Here is an 18627-nt window from a genome sequence, read left to right as displayed (position 1 = left end):
GGAAGACAAGTTATTGGTGTATAATTATTAGGGTAGCTTGCAGGTTCACTCTTAAGTAGGAGCATTGTTTTTCCTGTTCTAAACCAGGTTGGTGTCTGTTTGGGGTGCACATATAAATAGTTCTTACTCTTGGCTAAAACCTCATGCAAAGATGTTAATACTTCTAACCAGAGGTTAGGTACTGCATGTGGGCCTGGGATTTTCCAACCGGAGGCTTTTCTTAACTTTGTTTCAATCTCTCTGGCTGTTACTTCATCCCACTTCATATCCTGTACCTTTTAACGTGTTATTCTTTCTTTTACTTCTTGTATCCATTTAGCATCTTTGCTATGTTCCACAGAATCTTCATAAATACTTCTCCAAAATGTATCTAATTCTTCTTTTTTTTGGTGGTCTTTCAATTCCTTTTACCTTATTTCCCAACACTCTATAGAACTTTTTTGGGTAATCAATAAATCGCTTATTTTGTACTTTTCCTTTATATTTATCTGTGTATCTTCTAAACTTTTCTGCCTGTTCTGAGATTTTTAGCTTATTTGCGATAGTGGATGATAGATCCTGGTCTGTTCTAATACTGTGCATTGCTTTATTACGTCTGTCTTTCTTAGTATTTTTGTTGATCTGTTCCCTCTTCTATATAATTCTAACAGTGACACTTCTTGTCTTAACTGCTTTATAGTTTTCTCTATTCGATACTTCCATGGTGTTATTTAATTTTTCCCCCTTCCTTTCCCTCACTACCCTGTGTTCTTGCAGTAGGACTTGATACTTTTCCGTTAAACCCTTACCACTTTGCGGTGCTGTGTTTTGCCGGTATTTCTTCGCTAGTCTGGATTGCCTTCTTTCCTACAGCATTGACAAAGATGATATAAAAAGAAATTGGATGCCGTTCCTTAAAAGTAAGTGAGATGGATCAGTTTGAAAAGGCAAATCACTGAGGATTGAAATCATTCAGAAATGCATGGTAACACAACCTTGCTATTCTAGCAACTAAGTTTATTACAGAAATATTTAAAATCTGCTCGTATTTTTATGCCTTTTTTCCCCACATTATTTTAGGCTTTCTCCAGATTTGTTGCTCTAACAGGTTGGGATGTATGGTCCAAATGAAATGCCACTTTCAAAAAAGAAAGGTGCTAATCCGAGTAATGAGTCTCGGAATAAAAGCAGTAACTGGAACATGTCCAAAGTAGTGCGTGGTTAATGTTTTTGTCTTGCACAACAGCAGGAGGACATGATAAACCAGCTCTGAACACTTCTGAAAACGAAAATGGTAACCTCAAACTCCTTAACCTCTCAATAAAAGAATTCTGGACAAAGTTAAAAATCAATTGGGGACAAGTATCCAAAAATGCAGTCATTTGTAAACATTGTTATACAGGTAGAAAGTTGGTAGAATAATGGGATTTGCATTGTGCATTTTCTGAAAGGTATGCTAGCCACCCAGTGGTGTAAACCTTGGCTGTAGATGATCGTCACTGTCAAAGTGACACCCAGACCCCATGCCAGGTGATGAGTGGATAAAGTCTTAATCTCATAAATCTGTCATTATTTACTGATTTCAATCCTCAACAATATGGCAGAAAACCACACACTTTACGAGAAACAGATCATAACCATGAGCCAAAACATGGACATTCTGCAAAAATGTGAACAGCTGAGAAGTTTTGGGTTAACCTGTTTCTTGTTTGAGTTACGCGTGTTGGGTAGTACCGAGACCACGCATAAAGAAATGCACTACACTAAACAAAATAAAACTGTTGTTCAGAAGTGAAACCTCATATGAGAGCAGATCTTAATCTCAGACCAGTAAACATCATAGAAACACTGTCTGAAAATCATAGCTAAGAGAAGCGGTTTCTTATTTTGAAGAGTGTAGTAATCATCGACTTCAAGAATAATTTAAAGGCCAAAAATGTAACAACCCGATCAAGTAAAAGGTAAAAAAAGCAGGTAGAAGAGGGAACAGGTCAGCTGAAACAACATAACCATGTTTCTTAGGAATAAGGCGAGAAGTGTGGTAGGGGTTTAACGGAAAAGTACCTAGAACTTTATCAGTTATTAATTTAGCTGCACAGTAATATATCCTGTTTACTTTTGTTATATTGCATGGATCTCTATGGACAGTCCTAATTACTGTATTCATTTGTTTTATCAAACTTCTGACTTTTTGGTTTTACTGACCTTCTGCAGTCTATTTCTTTCATTGATCTTAATATGTCTGTCTCTATTAAATCAAGCAACTCTTCTCTTAGTTCATTTTCTTCTAAACTGAGGGCACATTTTTTTTCATGTTCTGTGAGCATGCTATAGAAAGTTATATAGCATCTTCCTGTGGCACATTCTGTTCAATTTCATCCTGTGCCATCCGTTGCCCTGTCATATGGGAACTTAATGGCCTATCACTCCTCAACATTGACTGTGTTAGAGTTTCCACAGTTTTCTGTTCCTTCCCTTGCTGTCCAGCTTCAAGTGAAAGTTTATACTGGTTTTGTGTGGAAGGCTCCAAAATATCTTCATATGGCAACTGACCAGTTGTTTTTCCTGTTCCACTGGTTTCCCCTTAATTTGGATATTCATTGTTCTATCCTGTTGTGGTGCTTTCTGAATTAACTTTTCTACACTGAATCCTTCACTTTGCAGGTACTCCATAACCTCAGTTTCTATTTCTTTAACTTCTTCATTACTAATCTCCTTTTCTACTTTTCCTTTGTGTCTTCTTATTTTTTGTATTGTAAAGTTTTCTATATCCAGATTCCTTTGCTTGTATTTCTCTTTGAATATTTTTGGTGCTGCTCTTTTTCTATTGGTCAGTTTTGCTTTCTCCTTTGCATAAATATTACACCATATTAAATCATTTCCTTTCCCATGTCCATACTTCTTCTTCAGATGTTTCCTGATTTTCCTGCTTCTCCTTATTTTGTGGACTCGCTCCAGTGTGCTGTGATGTAACATGTGTTAGACCTTCTACACCAAATCATTCACTTCACAAGCACTCCATAACTTCACCTATTTTTTTAACTTCTACTTTATTAAATTTCTTTTCTACATTCCCTCTTTGTGATATTATTTTCCTTATTGTGAAATTTTCCATATCTGGATGCCATTGCTTGTATTTCTCTTCAAATATCTTTAGGACTACTTTCTTTATATTGATTAATTTGGCTTTCTCCTTTGCATAAATATTACACCATATCAAATCTCTCTTTCTTTCCCATGTCCATATTTCTTTTTTATACTTTTCAAAATTGTCTAGGTTTCTTGTTTATATTTTTGCACTTCCTTAGATGCTTCTTTTTCCAAACAGATCCAAGTTTCTTGATCTATATAATGTTTTTCACAAATCTGTTATATTAATGAATACACATTTTTATTTGAAGCTTCTGTCAGTTTTTCTTGTGGAAGTATTTTTCTTTTCTCTAATTTCTCTCTTAATCATTTTGTATATCTTGTGTCTGGAAATTCTGGGCTTTTTGCATAACAGTGACAATAAATAATTTCTTTCTTATCCTCGATAGTCCACTTTATCGCCTTTATGGCTCTTCGTTGGCCTATCAGTTTTTGTGGACTATTATTTCCTTCTACAACAGGGGGGCCATCCTCCCCCGGGGCCTGGCGTACCCCATTGTAGGAATGTTCCTTATTTTGAGGATTCTATACTGTCATCTTTTTCAGTCCTGGCACCAGTGTGCCTACCAGGATTGGGCACTTTTTTATCCTGGGTCTTGTGCACAGAAGTCCATGATATATGCTATATAAATACAGTCTATATATCAGTGTCGCCTTGGTGAGATTTTGTGAAAAAACAGGGTCGACCTTGTGAAGGTACTCATCAAGACTTGAGGATGAATTCAATTTCAGCACTACTACTCTCCCTTGCTTGCTGATTTTTTATCTCTCCACTTGGACCCCTATCTTATTATGTAGTCTTTAAGATGAGATGTTAAACCAAGGTCCCAACAGCAAGAGTTGGTGGTGGCTGTAAAAGATCCCACTGCACGTAATGAAAAGAGTAGGGGTCCATTATTTAGCACAACATAAAAAAGATATTTATATATTTTAGAAAAACTAAATGTTTACAGGTATGTATATATATATATATATATATATATATATATATATATATATATATATATATATATATATATATATATCCCTTTATAATCTCAAAATACTGAAATCTCGAATTTCAGTATCCTGAGACAATAAAGGCGAAACGTCAAAATAGCGAAAGTGCATAAGTGCAAATCCGAATATCTAGAATCCGCGTTTATGCATTTGCGCTCCACTAGGTGAAGTGTTTGGCTGGGATGGTGTCCGGAATTAAAGGTGAGTGAGTGTATGTGAGTGGTTTTGTAAGGTTTACATGTGGGTTAGGGTAGGGAGGTGGAAGCATGAGTCTGATTATTGGATGTGTTGGTGTTTGTGTATGTGTGATGTGTGTGTGCGAGGGTCTGTAGAATGTCTGGTTGTGAGTTTTTTTTTTCTGTTTGTGCGATCTCGGAGTTGGTATATATAAGTGTGGGGGTGCAGGGGGGCTTGCATGCAGTGTAGGGTTGTATAGTTTGTGTGCTGTGGGTAGAATGGTGTATGTATTGTGTGGTGTATGGTGTATGTATGTTCATGATTGTGTGTTTCGTGATTTTGGGTTTTGGGATTGTGAGTTGTTTGCTTTTATAGTTTCGAGATACTGAAATTCGAGAGTTCAGTATTTCGAGATTATAAAGGGGAACTATATATATATATATATATATATATATAGTTTGTTATCATAATCGCAAAAGGCACAACTTAATCCGTTCATGTGAGCGACTCAAAACACTGACAGGAGAGGAAGTAGGTCAGTATGTCAAATGTCACGCCATGTATTTGAATGTATTATTCAACATCCTGTCTCCCCCATACCTTTTGCTATAGTAAGGTAAGTCCTGTTTTTCAGCAGTACGAACATACTGCACAACACTGAAATTCACGTTTTTACAGGGGGGGGGTCAACCCCCCCCTGGACCCCCCATGGGGGGGCTGTGCCCCCCACAACTCCCTGAAAATTATATATTCCAACTCTGGGATCACACTATAGTGAGGAAAAGGATAAATTTCCCAATCCGCACTGTACTCCGATCTCTATTTGTAACATTGACCATGTATCAGCGAATATACAATGACATTCACTGCACCAGACACTCACAGTCATGAAGGTTGGCAGTATGGGATTCAGCCAACTGTCATTCGGCATCCCGTCATTGCCGAGCCTTCATTCTTTATTTTGATAGTAAACCATATCTATCTATATATATATATATAATATATATATATATATATATATATATATATATATATATATATATATATATATATATATGCCAAAGAACCGCAGAGAAGAACAGTAACATAAACAGATGTGTAATGTAGTAGGTGGAGTTCACCTGTGCCATAGCAAAGCACATTTAATATTCAAGTTTTCATTAATGCCTGGGGAAGCTTCAGTATTCAGAAGCAGCTGCCATTTCATTCTAAAAGAGTTTCAATGTCACCTAAAAAGCAATTAAGTTGTTCCAGTACAATAAACTTAAAAGTTTGAAGTCCATTACAAAGTGAACTGTGCTTACCTAGTGCATTCCTTTGATCATTATGTCTGATTGCTGCTAAATGTTCTTTTGTCTGGTCTGATAATTTCTGGTACATTTTACCAACAACAAAGAACTCACGAGACACAAATACCAGCATAAACAACATTACTACTTTGGCAGTCGTAGTATCTGTGAAAAAGCACTTTAACATTACAGTGCTTGAAAACATATTCTGTTCCTGTTTGAATGTGTTTACAAGTGACACACCCACCACAAGAAAACATACCTGAGGTTTGTTTCTTTAATCAAAAATGGTTTATCATTCTTTTCAAAAGAACTGTGAATAGGTCTATTTTTTTTAAAGCAAAGCTTGGGCTGTTGCCCAGAGCCGAAGCAAGTTCTCTGCAGCTCGTAACAATGTCCCAGTTTTTTGGTAACATTTGTAATAGAAAACTTGTCTACACTAATTGGTAGTTGAAAGCAAAGTGTATGGTCAGTATTGGAGTCCCTTAATTGTTTAAGTTCAAAGCCAAATCTAAGAATAGGTCTAAATCTGGTAGTACGTATTAAACAAATATCATCAGAAATGTTCTCCACGAGCTGAATTGGATAGTTTCTGTGTGTAAATAACTCCTTAAGAAAACTGCACTCTTGCAGGAAAACATCATTATTTACTAAGCGAGACAGCCTAATAAACTGCCCCCTAATAATGTTCGCTTTCATATAATATTGGTGCTGACTAGTGAAGTCTAAAAAATTATTTCCGTAAGTTTTCTTGTAGAACACATTTGATTCTAATGAGTCAGCAACCAGAGTGATCTCCATGTTCAGGAACTGGACAGTAGACCCCTACCCTGAAATAACAAAACTAAGAAAATCAGTGCTGTCAGACAGAGTCCGAATAAATGAATGTAGTTCACTTATGGACCCCTGCCAGATAAAAAAAAAAGATATCAATATAATGACACTACATTTTAGTTTTGTCAAAAGCAGGCAAATGAACCAAAGTATGCATTTCCCATGCACTCAAAACTAAGTTAGCATATGCAGGGGCCTTTTCTGACCCCATGGCAACTCCTCCTATCTGCTGATATGCTTTCCCATTAAAGTGGAAGAAACTGTTATACAGGACCATAGGCACGTTTCCAAATACTATCTATTTTAGCACTAGACAGCTTCCCCAGGCATTAATGAAAACTTGAATATTAAATGTGCTTTGCGATGGTACAGGTGAACTCTACCTACTACATTACAAAGCTGTTTATCATTGGTGACTGCATTGTTTTATTTTGCTGCATTGTTTATACATGATGCTTATCCACTGTTTTTGCTTTTAAAGAGAGGCACAACAAGGCTTTATTTCATTTTTTTATTTTTTTTCTGATTAAGTTCTTATATCGATTAAAGAAAGAAAGCTCTTAACATTTGTTTGGCTTAGTTCTCTTCTTCCATCTCCTAGAAGTTTGTTAGTGTTTATATATATATATATATATATATATATATATATATATATATATATATGGATCCCATTTGATCCAGCAAATTTATGTTTCATCGCACGACCTCACTTTCGCGAAAGTGCATTTTTTCAAAAATGCACTTTCATGTAAAAACAAACATAAAACCTAAATAAAAAAAACACACTAAAGACAATTATACAGGGGGGCAATCCCCCATGTGGGGGACTGTGCCCCCCACACTCCCCCTACTTTAATATTCTCACTCTGAGATTGACTGCAGTGGGGAAAAGGGAATATTCTCTTATCCCCACTGTACCATGATCTCAGCAATAGTTTGCTTAGTTGTACATCAACACTAAACGTCGATGTACAACTAACATTACATGCAAACTGCATGTTTTTATTTATTTTCTGTAGTTTTTTTTATTTTTATTTTTACACGAAATGCACTTTCACGAAAGTGAGGTCGCGAATTTACATTTCGATGAAACGTAAATTTGCTGAATCAAAAGGGATGTGTATATATATATATATATATATATATATATATATATATATATATATATCTTCTAGTAAATTTTGCCATGGATTTGCATAATAATATTGTTTCATCACATTATTCCACCACATCCTTTTATCTTTCTCTACATCATAAATTTTTATTTTTTCCATATTAGTATTTTTCTTGATATTTTTAATTCCTTTATGTATATATTCTTATTATTATTATTCTCACCAAATCCTAGAATCTTTTCTACTTATATTTAAACATTCTCACTATATATTTCTCATTTGCTTCCTTTCAGCACTTTAATAAACATCTGGATTTAGTAACCTCAACTTCCCTTCATCTTCACTCAAAAAGAGTACACCTCTTTTCATTGGGTTTAATCTTGAACCCCATATGAAAGAAATACCAATTGCACAATTTCCTTTTTATATTTTCTGTGATCATATCAACTTTTGATATATATGCCAGTTTAATCATTAGTACAGAATTCATCAGATAAACCTTTTCCCAGAATTTTAATCTATACATCCTCCACAGAGGACATATTTCTTTCATTTATTTTATCAAACCCTCCCATTGCATCACAACTACATAATTTTTCACAACTATTATCCCTACCAAGGGCACTTCATTCACTGAAAAATGCACCCCAATTTTCACCACATCACCCACCCCTTTACTGTTATCTTTATTCAAGGTCATTCCCAATGCACCCCCAATTTTCATCACATCACCCAATCCCTTAATGTTATCTTTATTCAAGGTCATTCCTATTTCCCTTAAACATCCATTCAGACAAACCAGCACTTCCCTCATCCATATTTTATTCTTAGCAACTGCAACTATATCATTTGCATATGTCAAAACTATTGGAATCACCACGTCCTTTTAGGATCATAGGAGGTTACTAGGCTATTGGCCCTGAGGCCTTTATAAGCCTAGGCAAAAGTTTAGCCCATGTTTAGACAAGTTAGCAGTCGATGCCCCTGTCCAGAGGGACACAGGTGGAATCCCAGGGGTATATTTTCTGTTTCCCATCCAATTATCCAGGTTGCACTTAAAGGGTAAAGAGGTACTCTGCTTGACATGGAGAGGGAGTCTATTCCATAGATGGGGGAGTCTCTGAGACACAAATCTGTCCCACCAAGTCCTGTTGATGTCACAGACCAGGTTGAGGCTATGCATGTGAGTTACTTGAGTGATCTCAGAGTGGCCTCAGAGGTTACCTCTGAGGAGTCTGTATGAAACTCAGTAGAGGGATAGGGCTTTTAGCCTACCTGTGTATGGTAGCTGTTTGAGGCCCTGGATTCTCCTGGTGAGGAGTCTCTGCGGTCTCTCCAGCTGCTGCATGTGCTTTGCGAGGTACATATCAAAAGGGGCATTGAACTTAATAATGGGCCTTATAAGGGAAGAATACAGGGATGTTATGATCTCCTTGTCCCTTGATGAGATACCCTTACTTATGAGGTGGGCCATGTAGAAGGCTTTCCATACAATGCAAGCAACATGGTGGTCAAAAGTCAGGTTGCCATCAACCTGGGTACCCAAATCCCTCACAACTGATTGAGTGCTTAGGATGTTGTTATTAATGAGATAATTTGTGGGGACATCACTCTCCCCAAAGGGGATGATGATGCATTTTTTGTTATTCATCTTGAGGCCATGTTTCTGGCACCAGTCATTTGTCTGAGTGAGACCCTCTTGGAGGATGTCTACATCACTAGGGGAATTGATGACAGCACCCAGCTTGCATTAATCTGCAAACTTGATCAGCCATAACCCACTGGTTTTGGTCTGAACCTCAGAAAAGTATATCCCAAATAACAGAGGCCCCAAAACTGAACCCTGGGGTATGCCGCTTGTTACAGATCTACTGCTTAAGGTTGCTTCCCCTATTTTGACTAAGTGGGTTATATCAGTGATCCAGTTTGCTACCCATCTGTTAACATATGAATTGATGCCTAGTTGAGAGAGTTTATCTATTATGCTTGAGTGGGGAATAGTGTCAAAGGCTTTGGCCAGGTCAAGGTAAGTGGTGTGCACCATCTTCCCCTCATCCATGGCTTTGGTGACTGTCTCAAAGAAGTTGACCAACTTTAGCAGACATGACCTCCCCTTGATGAAGCCAAGCTCTTTGAGATTGAGTGCTTGGAGGTTGCCAATGTCCTTGTTAATGAGGTCCATGATAGTGTATAATTTCCCAGATTGGTGGACTCCGTCTTTGTGTAAAGGGATGACAGTGGCTGTCCTCCACTCAGCTGAGATGAAGCCAGTACTCAGGCTTTGGTTGAATAGGGTGCCTAATGGTGCTGCATGTTCCTGCCTGAGTTTACATAGGATGCAGCTTTGTATGTTATAAGGTCCTATGGAGGCTGTATTTTTTGCCTTTGAGAAAGCAGTGATGACCTATTCCCTAGATATAAGGGGAAGGGGGCAGGTCCTGGGGATGTCTTGATTTACTGATGGGGACAGAGGGGTGATGTTTTCACTGAATCTGTCATCTAGCAAGTTTGATATATCTACGGCATTTGTATATGTGGTGTCCTTGACCACCAGTTCTGAATATATCTGCATGCTTCCTTTGAGGTTGCGGACATATACGAAGAAGACATTATGATTGTCTCTAGTAGATGTGGCCAATTTGGACTCAAAGTTTACTTTGGAGGATTTCACTAGTGCTCTTATTTGCTTGTTCAGACTAAGGAGACATTGCTTTCAATTGGGCACCTGCTCTTTCCTGATCTTGGACAGCAAATTTTCCTTTTGTTATAGAGTTTATTTATTGCAGATGTCCACCAGACAGGTTTAATCTTCCTTGTGGAGGATGATTTAGTCCTGTCTGGTATTCCTGATTCCATGCATCTATATAAATACTCGTATAGTGCTTTGGTGTAGTTTTGGATACTGGTGCAAGTTCCTACGGGTGGGGAGGGCTGTGAAGCTGTTTATACCATCCCTCAGTATGCTGCAATAAGCTTTGGAGAAGTTTTTATGTCTGATCCTAGATAGAGGTGGGTTGGGGGGGATGATGACTTCAAAAGTGACCAATTTATGGTCGGATCTTACCAGGGAGGATGATACTATAGGGATGCTGCAGTGGTTACTCCAGTTGGTTAATATCATGTCCAAGATATTTTCACTTCTTGTGGTGGTATCAAATAGCTGTTCCAAGCCATTTGCATTGACAAAATTGAGGAATCTCCTGGCATTTGTGTTCTGGCATGAGTAGTTCTTCCAATCTATGCTTGGAAGTTAAAGTCACCCAGGATCAGGGTAAAAGGTTGAATCTTGATAGATTTGAACAGGCCCAAACAGGTGGATTGGGCATCTTGAGTCCGATTTGGGGTCCTGTAGATAGCTATGATTTGAATAGGGGTCTTGTCAATGGTTAACTTCATCTGGTGTGTCTCCTGTGCGTCATACTGTTTGACCAGTCTGGAGGTGTGTATGTCTTTAATGTATATTGAAACTCCACCTACTTTGACATTACTGCCCACAGTTTGGGGTCTGAATGTATGATAGGATGAGTAACCAGCTAAGGATGGGGTGCTCTCCACAGCTTTGAACCAGAGTTCTGCGACTGCACAGATGTCAGAATTCTCCAGGGTTAAAAATGCTTGCAGTGAGTGCAGTTTCATGTTTAGACTCCTAGTGTTTAGCTGCATGACCTTTAATTTGCATTTTGTTGAAATTTTTATGCTGGTTTTATCGACCTCAGGACTTTTCCTAAAAAAAGGCACTATGGGTGAGGCAAGAGCCTTTGCCAGAAACCTGAAGCCCAGGTGAGACAGATGCAGGCCATCTCTGGCATGGCATTGTGGTCTGTCGATCATATCTACCCAGGTTGTCAGGTACTGGATCCCCCTGGAATGATACCAGAAACTAAGAAAATTGTTGAAGTCAATCATTTTCTGTTTGTATTGAGGCATCATTCTGGGTGATTGCAGAATGCTGCTTAAGGCTACGGACATAATCAGTGAGCTCAATCATGTCTCTCTTTATATAGTCCAGAGAGGTACAACTCAAGTGATTCATGCCAATATTGACTATGACAGAGTCATAACAGTGCCTGTTGTTGAGAGACTTGAGAGCGTATGTGATATGGTGGATTCTGGCACTTGACAGGCAACTAACCATGACTTTCTCCTTATCCAGCCTAGTGAGAAGCACATCTGTGTGTCTCACAATGGAGTCTCATATGACTAATATGTTGGGTTTCCTTTGTGGCTGTTTGACACAGGTGTTTGGACTATGCATGGTATGTGGGATGGAGGACTGTGGAGATTTAGTGTGTTTGACTCTGAGGTCTCCTTTGTTTGGTATATTTATGTGGAGGACCTTCTCATATGTTTGTGTGTGTTGTGTAGGTCTGGGTGGTGTCTGAGGTGTAGTGATTGTGTTGACAACCTTTTCAGTGCCAGATATACTGGCTTGAAGGGGAGAGAGCATGGACTTTAGGTTCCTAATGTAATTGCATCTCTCATAAATTGTGTTCATAGGTAGCAGTAGTAGATGGTTGTCTGTGTACATGAAGCAGTTGCTACACTGTCTCAGGAAGCCCATATCAACCAGATTGGCAGGAGAAACTGTAGGAAATTGTCTATCCATATTTCTCAGAATCTGAGATGGAAAGGCCAGGGAGAGCTAAGGGTGGATCTAAAGCAAAACTAAAAACTTAGAATAACATTTAACAGTTTGGACAGGCTATAAACAAGTAGTAATAAATGCAACAGAAAAGGTGCAGTTGAACATTTTAGAGAACAAGCAGCAAGTAGCAGGAAAAAGCAAGATGAAGTAACAGAGTAGTAGGAAGAAACACAAATACAGAAAACATATAAGCAGCTGAATAAAGTGTCTTTTTTGTTTGTTTTACCTTTATAAAGTGGAAATGGAAAGAGCAGGAACAGAAGATAATTTAAGGTTAAGGGACTAAGGGGTTTGGCATTCCCAAATGATCTCTGTATTAGGTAGGATGAGCTAATGAGATGGGACTGGGAGGAGTGTCCCAGATCAAATTTGCAGTAGGGGTGGGCAACTGCAAAAGCCACCACCTTTAAGAACACAACAGCGGTTGGGTGGGAGGGTGGAACAAAAAAAAAATTCAGCACAGATCAGAAAACAAAATTCGGTCAGCAAATATATAAATAATTCAGTCAAGCAAAAATAAAGGCAGTGCAGAACACTGATCGGTTAAGAGTGCGAAAAACATACTTATCAGCTCTATATTTCCAGATTGTTTGAGAAATACTCTCAGTCAGGCACACGGAGATTCTAGCAATGATATGCAGGAATTAAATTACATATCTAGCTTCTTTCATTTTATAAGCTATTTCACTTACTATAACATTCATTTCCAGTGCAAACAATATTTCACTCATGGGACATCCTTGTCTTATGCCACATTTCATGCATATTTCCTTACTTAGCCACCCATTCACTAACACTCTCACTATCATTTTGATGTATTGACATACACATTCTCCTAATTTATTTACATAATCCATTCTTCTCCATAACATCTCACAAAGCATCATGTCCTATTGTATCAAATACATTACTAATATCACATTGCACAAGTTTCAGGTCCTTCCTCTTACTTATAATCCACAATTTCTCTCACAACCAGTAACAATTCTTGCCATCCCTTCCCTTTTATACCCTTTATACTTTCTTCCATAATATCCTGCATCTTTAATTATATTTTCTCCAGTATTGTTCTCATAAAGATATATATTCTGTGTTACTTAGTATAATGTGTCTCCATGTTTTGTTTCATTCTTCTAATCTTTCTTTCATATAAATTTTAATATGGTACTACATAGCTCTTCACAAACAAACCATTCCTTCCACAATTCATTCAGTACATTTACAAAATGATCTGTTTGCCTTAATTTCTGGTACACTTCACACCCTCTGGGAGTAATACTGAATCTGCATTTAATTTCCTAAGTACTTCATCCACTTCACTAATTGTAATTTGTTTTCAGTTCTTTCCTTAACTTGTGCTGGATTTTTTTTTACTTTCCATGCTCTCTTATTTTCCTTCTTTTTACTGTTATATATATTTTTCTACATACTGTACTGCAATACTTAGAATTTGGTCTTGTGTTCTTTTTACCTCTCCTTTTACATATTTCAATTCCATAATTATACTGATATCCCCATTTGCTATTTTACTCAAATATGCAGACACTTCCTTCTTTCCCCCTTGTAAATATCTGTGCCTAAACACTAATACCTTATTTTTTCTTGATCTCTTTTATGTATTTCTTTTTCCTTATCATAAATCTCTCTTGTATTATTCTCTAAATTCTCTTATGCATTTCTATACATTTTCTCATACTTAATTTTTCCTTCATTTTTTTCTATCATGCTGCCATTGGAAAAAAAATACTTCTTATACTTCTTTTTTTATTCAATCCTCCATTAAGACCATTTTTAAATATCTTCATGGATATATGATCCTTCTATAACTGCAATAGATCCCACTCTACAATTTCATTCCATAATTTCTCCTTTATTCTTTTTATTCCCTTCCTATTTTAATATACTCCCTTTCTTCGATCACCTCCATTCATATTGCTAAATGGTATGAAAAACCTGTTACAATTGTATCACCATCTACTATCCCCAGCCTACCAATAATAGAAAATAATCAATTTCCAATCCAGTGCCCTCCTACTCTAAGTACATTTACTTGTGTTCCATACAGCTAATTTACCATATTTTATCATATCCTATATATTTTACATCTTTCTTTTTCTTTTTACATTTTCTCCTTAACAGAGCCAGGTACGTGGAACAATACAAGAAATAAAGAATTGTCTCAAAGAACAATGTAGAAAATAATTTATCTGTATAAAACAAGAATCATTCTATTTAATAATATATCTAAAGGCCAAATGTTACAAACAGCTAGGTTGAATACTAACGATGATAGACCTGATTTTAGCTATAAGAGATTATGAATTCGAAACAAAAATTATGTTTTAAGGAACTAGGTAAAAATCAACAAATGTGTGGTTAATCAAAGGAAGGGTACATTCCCATGTAGAAATTGTATTTTTGTAAATATATGTTCAGACGTAATGAATTTATACAGCCATTTGCTAATCTTAGATATAATAATGATTTGTACTCAGATTGTAATACTATGAATTTGATATATATTTCTGTTTGTGTTTCTTGTCTGGTTTTTATATTGATAAAAGGAATAGGAAATTAAAAGAAAGGATTTGTGATCATCATTTATCAGAAATACGAAGGAAGCCAGATAGTGATGCATTGTATAAACTCATAAATGATACAAATGAGACACTGAGTCTTTCACATATTTTCATGTAGTCTAATTCAGATACTGAAGATATTCTTTTTTAAACACCTTTATTCAATTATCACTTGTGACATAGGAAAACTTGCATTTATACAAAAGCAATCACACCATATTAACAAGTCCACATTTACAAATATTATACATTATATATATTGTTATATATCATATAATCAAACCAACATTACATAATTTGTTCAATTTTTGCCTTCTCTTAAACTCTGTTCTTCCTCCAAAGCATTTTTCTGTATGTACTGTTCCCACAATTTCCATTTTAATGTATTTTACTCCTACCCTTTTCTAATGATCTCACTACCTGTTCTTTTAATTATCAGTTATAACATAATCAATCATACATTTATGTAAATGAAAACAAAGCATACTGACATAATACAAGCTGCAAGCATTTTACATCACAAACCATACTGACATAATCCTAGTTGCAGACATTATACATCACTTATAATCTACCCAATTAATGTTAGTCAGCCATTACATAGCTCATGCAAGTCCTCCCTTCTTTTAAACCTCATTCCTCCCCTGTATATATTGTTCCCACAATTCCAATGTTTCCTATGTAATTTACTCCAACCCCTTTTTAAAGATTCCAATTCCAGTTGTGTTATCTCTGTTACGATATTCACTACTTCTAGTACAGTTGGTTTAGACTTTGATTTCTATTTTCTCGTAATTGTTTTTTTGGCAGACACCATAATTAGACTCAGGAAGGCCTTACTATGTCTAGGCAATTCTGATTCTATATCATAGCTCAGGAAAAGTCATTTCCCTAGTTACACCAATTTGCTCATCCAATATCTCCTACACAGTAGTCTGCAGGGAATCTTTAAAGTCTGCTAACTCATTGTATTCCCAGAAATTATGATCCCAATGGCCTCTTTCTTCCCCATCACATCCAATATTTGCTGTCTACCTGAGGAGAAATTCTCTGGAGTCTACTTGGTGTATAAAAATATCTATGTAAACATTTCCAAGCAAAAATCCTAAATCTTCTAGATTTTGTTGCATATCTGGGAGACATACATATACCCCCATTTATTTATTTGTGAATTGCTTATCCAGTCTCTCTTCCTAATCCTTTTAACCTCCTCTGATTGATTCTTATAGTTATCATGCAATATTTTATATGTTCCACTAATTACAGCTTCTGTTCTAGATTCTGCTAAAAACTCTTCCAGTGGTGGTTTTTCATTTAGAACCCCCCTTCCCATTTCTTTCTCTTTGCATATACTCTGATATCAGTCTTTGATATGGAAGGCAATCTGTAACCTGCAGTCCAAATGCATTCTTGGCATCTTCCCATTCTATTACATTTCCCTGTATTGTTATTTGCACCCAATACATTGGTTCCTTTATCAGTTTTCTGCAATAAATTCCAGCCACCTCTTGCCTATTGTCTGAATCTCTAATTGTAGTCATTCATATTGGCAGCATCTCCTTTCTCCATTCCATGTTGGCTTAGTTCTTAGAATACTTTCTGCTACTTTATGAATATAATATTATGTATGGTTATTGTTATTCTCCTTAAAGATCTGCATCCAAAATCCTAGTCTCTGCTTGTTTCTTAAGCCCCCCCCATTTCATTATCATCCCTTTCCACTTTGAATTATAGGTTTCTGCTTGTGCTATGTATAGAACCCTTAACTGTGTAGCTCTGAAATACCACTTCAAATTGGGTAATCCCAATCCACCTTGTTCTATTAAAAGAATCAGCTTATCCCAGTTGACTGTTGCAGTCTTCCTCTCCCAGATAAAATCCTTCAGTTATTTATGAATTGCTAGCCACAACTTCTCCTCTGGTTAATAAAAATATGCCTGACCTAAGTATAAGACTGAAGGGACTAAAAACATTTTAACTGCTTGTATTTTACTATCCATATCTATATAACACAGCTTCCAATTTCTCAGTTTTTATATTATCTTTTGTTTAGTCTCTTCCCATATATCCATAGCTGCCACACTGGAATTATTTGTAATCCATACTCCTAAATGCCACGATTTATCATGTCTCCATAAATATGGATATTGCTGAACCAATTTGTGTGTGGGTACATAATGTACTGCTATTCGCTTCATTTTAGATTCATTAATTTTTTATCCCAAAAAGATTTGGAAGTGTCTCAAAATGTTTCATAACACTATAATGTCCTTTTCTGGTTTTGTCAGGTATAAAATAATATCATCTGCAAATAGATACAGCTTTTCTTGACTACCATGCAAATTATATCCTTGAATTTCTGAGTCGCTTATTTTCTTTGCCAATGGTTCTAAATATAATGCAAATAACAAAGGGGAAAGAGAACAACCCTGTCATGGTCATAGGTGACTCCACAATGACACACACAGATGTTCCTCTCACCAGACTGGACAAGGAGAAGGTCACGGTCAGCTGCCTATCAGGTGACAGGATCCGACAAATCACGCATGCACTAAAGTCACACAACAACAAGTGCCATTATGACTCTGCCATAGTCCATGTTGGAGCGAATGACTTGAGACGTACCTCTCTGCACTATTTAAAGTGAGACATGATAGAATTCTCTGCTTATGTGTCCCAGACAGGTATGTCCCTAGCCCTAAGTAGGATCCTACCATCACCCATGATGATGCCACAATATAAAAAAAATGATTGACTTCAACAATTGGGTCAGCTTCTGGTGTCAGTCCAGGGAGATCTAGTATCTGTCAGTCTGAGAGGATATGGTAGACGGACCTCACTGCTTTGGTTGAGATGGTCTGCACCTGTCCCCCCTAGGCTTTCAGATACTGGCAAAGGACCTTGCCTCCCCCATAGTGCCTTTTTCAGGCAATGTGAAAACAATACATTTTCTAATGTAAACAAACAAAAGGAGAAAAAGTGCCACAAATAAACAACTTGTAATTCACAAATGCAGGAACTTAGGAAGTAACATCACATGCTGCCAGAAGAATTAGTTTAATGTCCAATGCAAAACAGTAAACACATGTATTACACATAAGCACTTTAATAGAGCATTGCATTTTCATCCACATAGAGACTTCATCAGATGTGAATTGCAACTAAGTGAACCACCCCCTATAATCTATCCCAAATAACATTAACCACCAATAAAATTCCTTAATTAATTAAACTATATACCCTGAACTGGGTAGTTCAAACATTCCCCAAACCTTTCTAAATAAAATAACCTACTTAAAATTACTAAGATTATAAATAAAAAGAGCAAATCAATTAAAATTTAAGGAATCATGAAATGCACATATCATACAACTATTAAAATGTGATGTATAAATAAGTATATATAAATATAAAAATCCCTAAAAATCAAGGAGGCACAAAAAATTCCTAATCTGACATCACCACCTACTGACCAAAGTTATAAATATACAAAAAAGTGAACAATGTAAAATCTTAAAGATGTAAAATGCCCTAAATCTATAAAATAATTCACTAATAAGAAATAGATAAAATACATGACCAAAAAATGAATTGTAAAATAGATTAAGTTTCATAATCTAGCCTCCCATAATTTTAAAACAAGCAAGGGGAAACAGTATCATTCACTCCTGGTGGTTTATTGGCTTCTAAAACTATTTGCCAATAAACCTTCCTATATTCAGTTTTAGTCTCCCATAAGCCCTCCCCAACATGAATAGGTATTTCTTCTAAAACAAAAAATAAAAACTTGGCTGATGAGCAATTAAGGGTATGCTTGAATAAAGCACTACTCTGGTTCCTATTCCATATATCATATAAGT

The 18627-nt window shown here is 36.4% G+C and overlaps 1 pseudogene; it reads left to right on the top strand.

The window, feature by feature from the left end:
• Positions 1-5987: 5987 nt before the first annotated feature.
• Positions 5988-18627, top strand: part of LOC122797087 — a 30508-nt pseudogene continuing 17868 nt past the window's right edge.

This window comes from Protopterus annectens, chromosome 3.part0 (assembly GCF_019279795.1).
Source record: "Protopterus annectens isolate FY-2018-M chromosome 3.part0, PAN1.0, whole genome shotgun sequence".
Lineage (NCBI taxonomy): Eukaryota > Metazoa > Chordata > Ceratodontiformes > Protopteridae > Protopterus > Protopterus annectens.
Note: the sequence above shows the minus strand (reverse complement) of the source record. Positions and strands in the feature narration are given on the sequence as shown.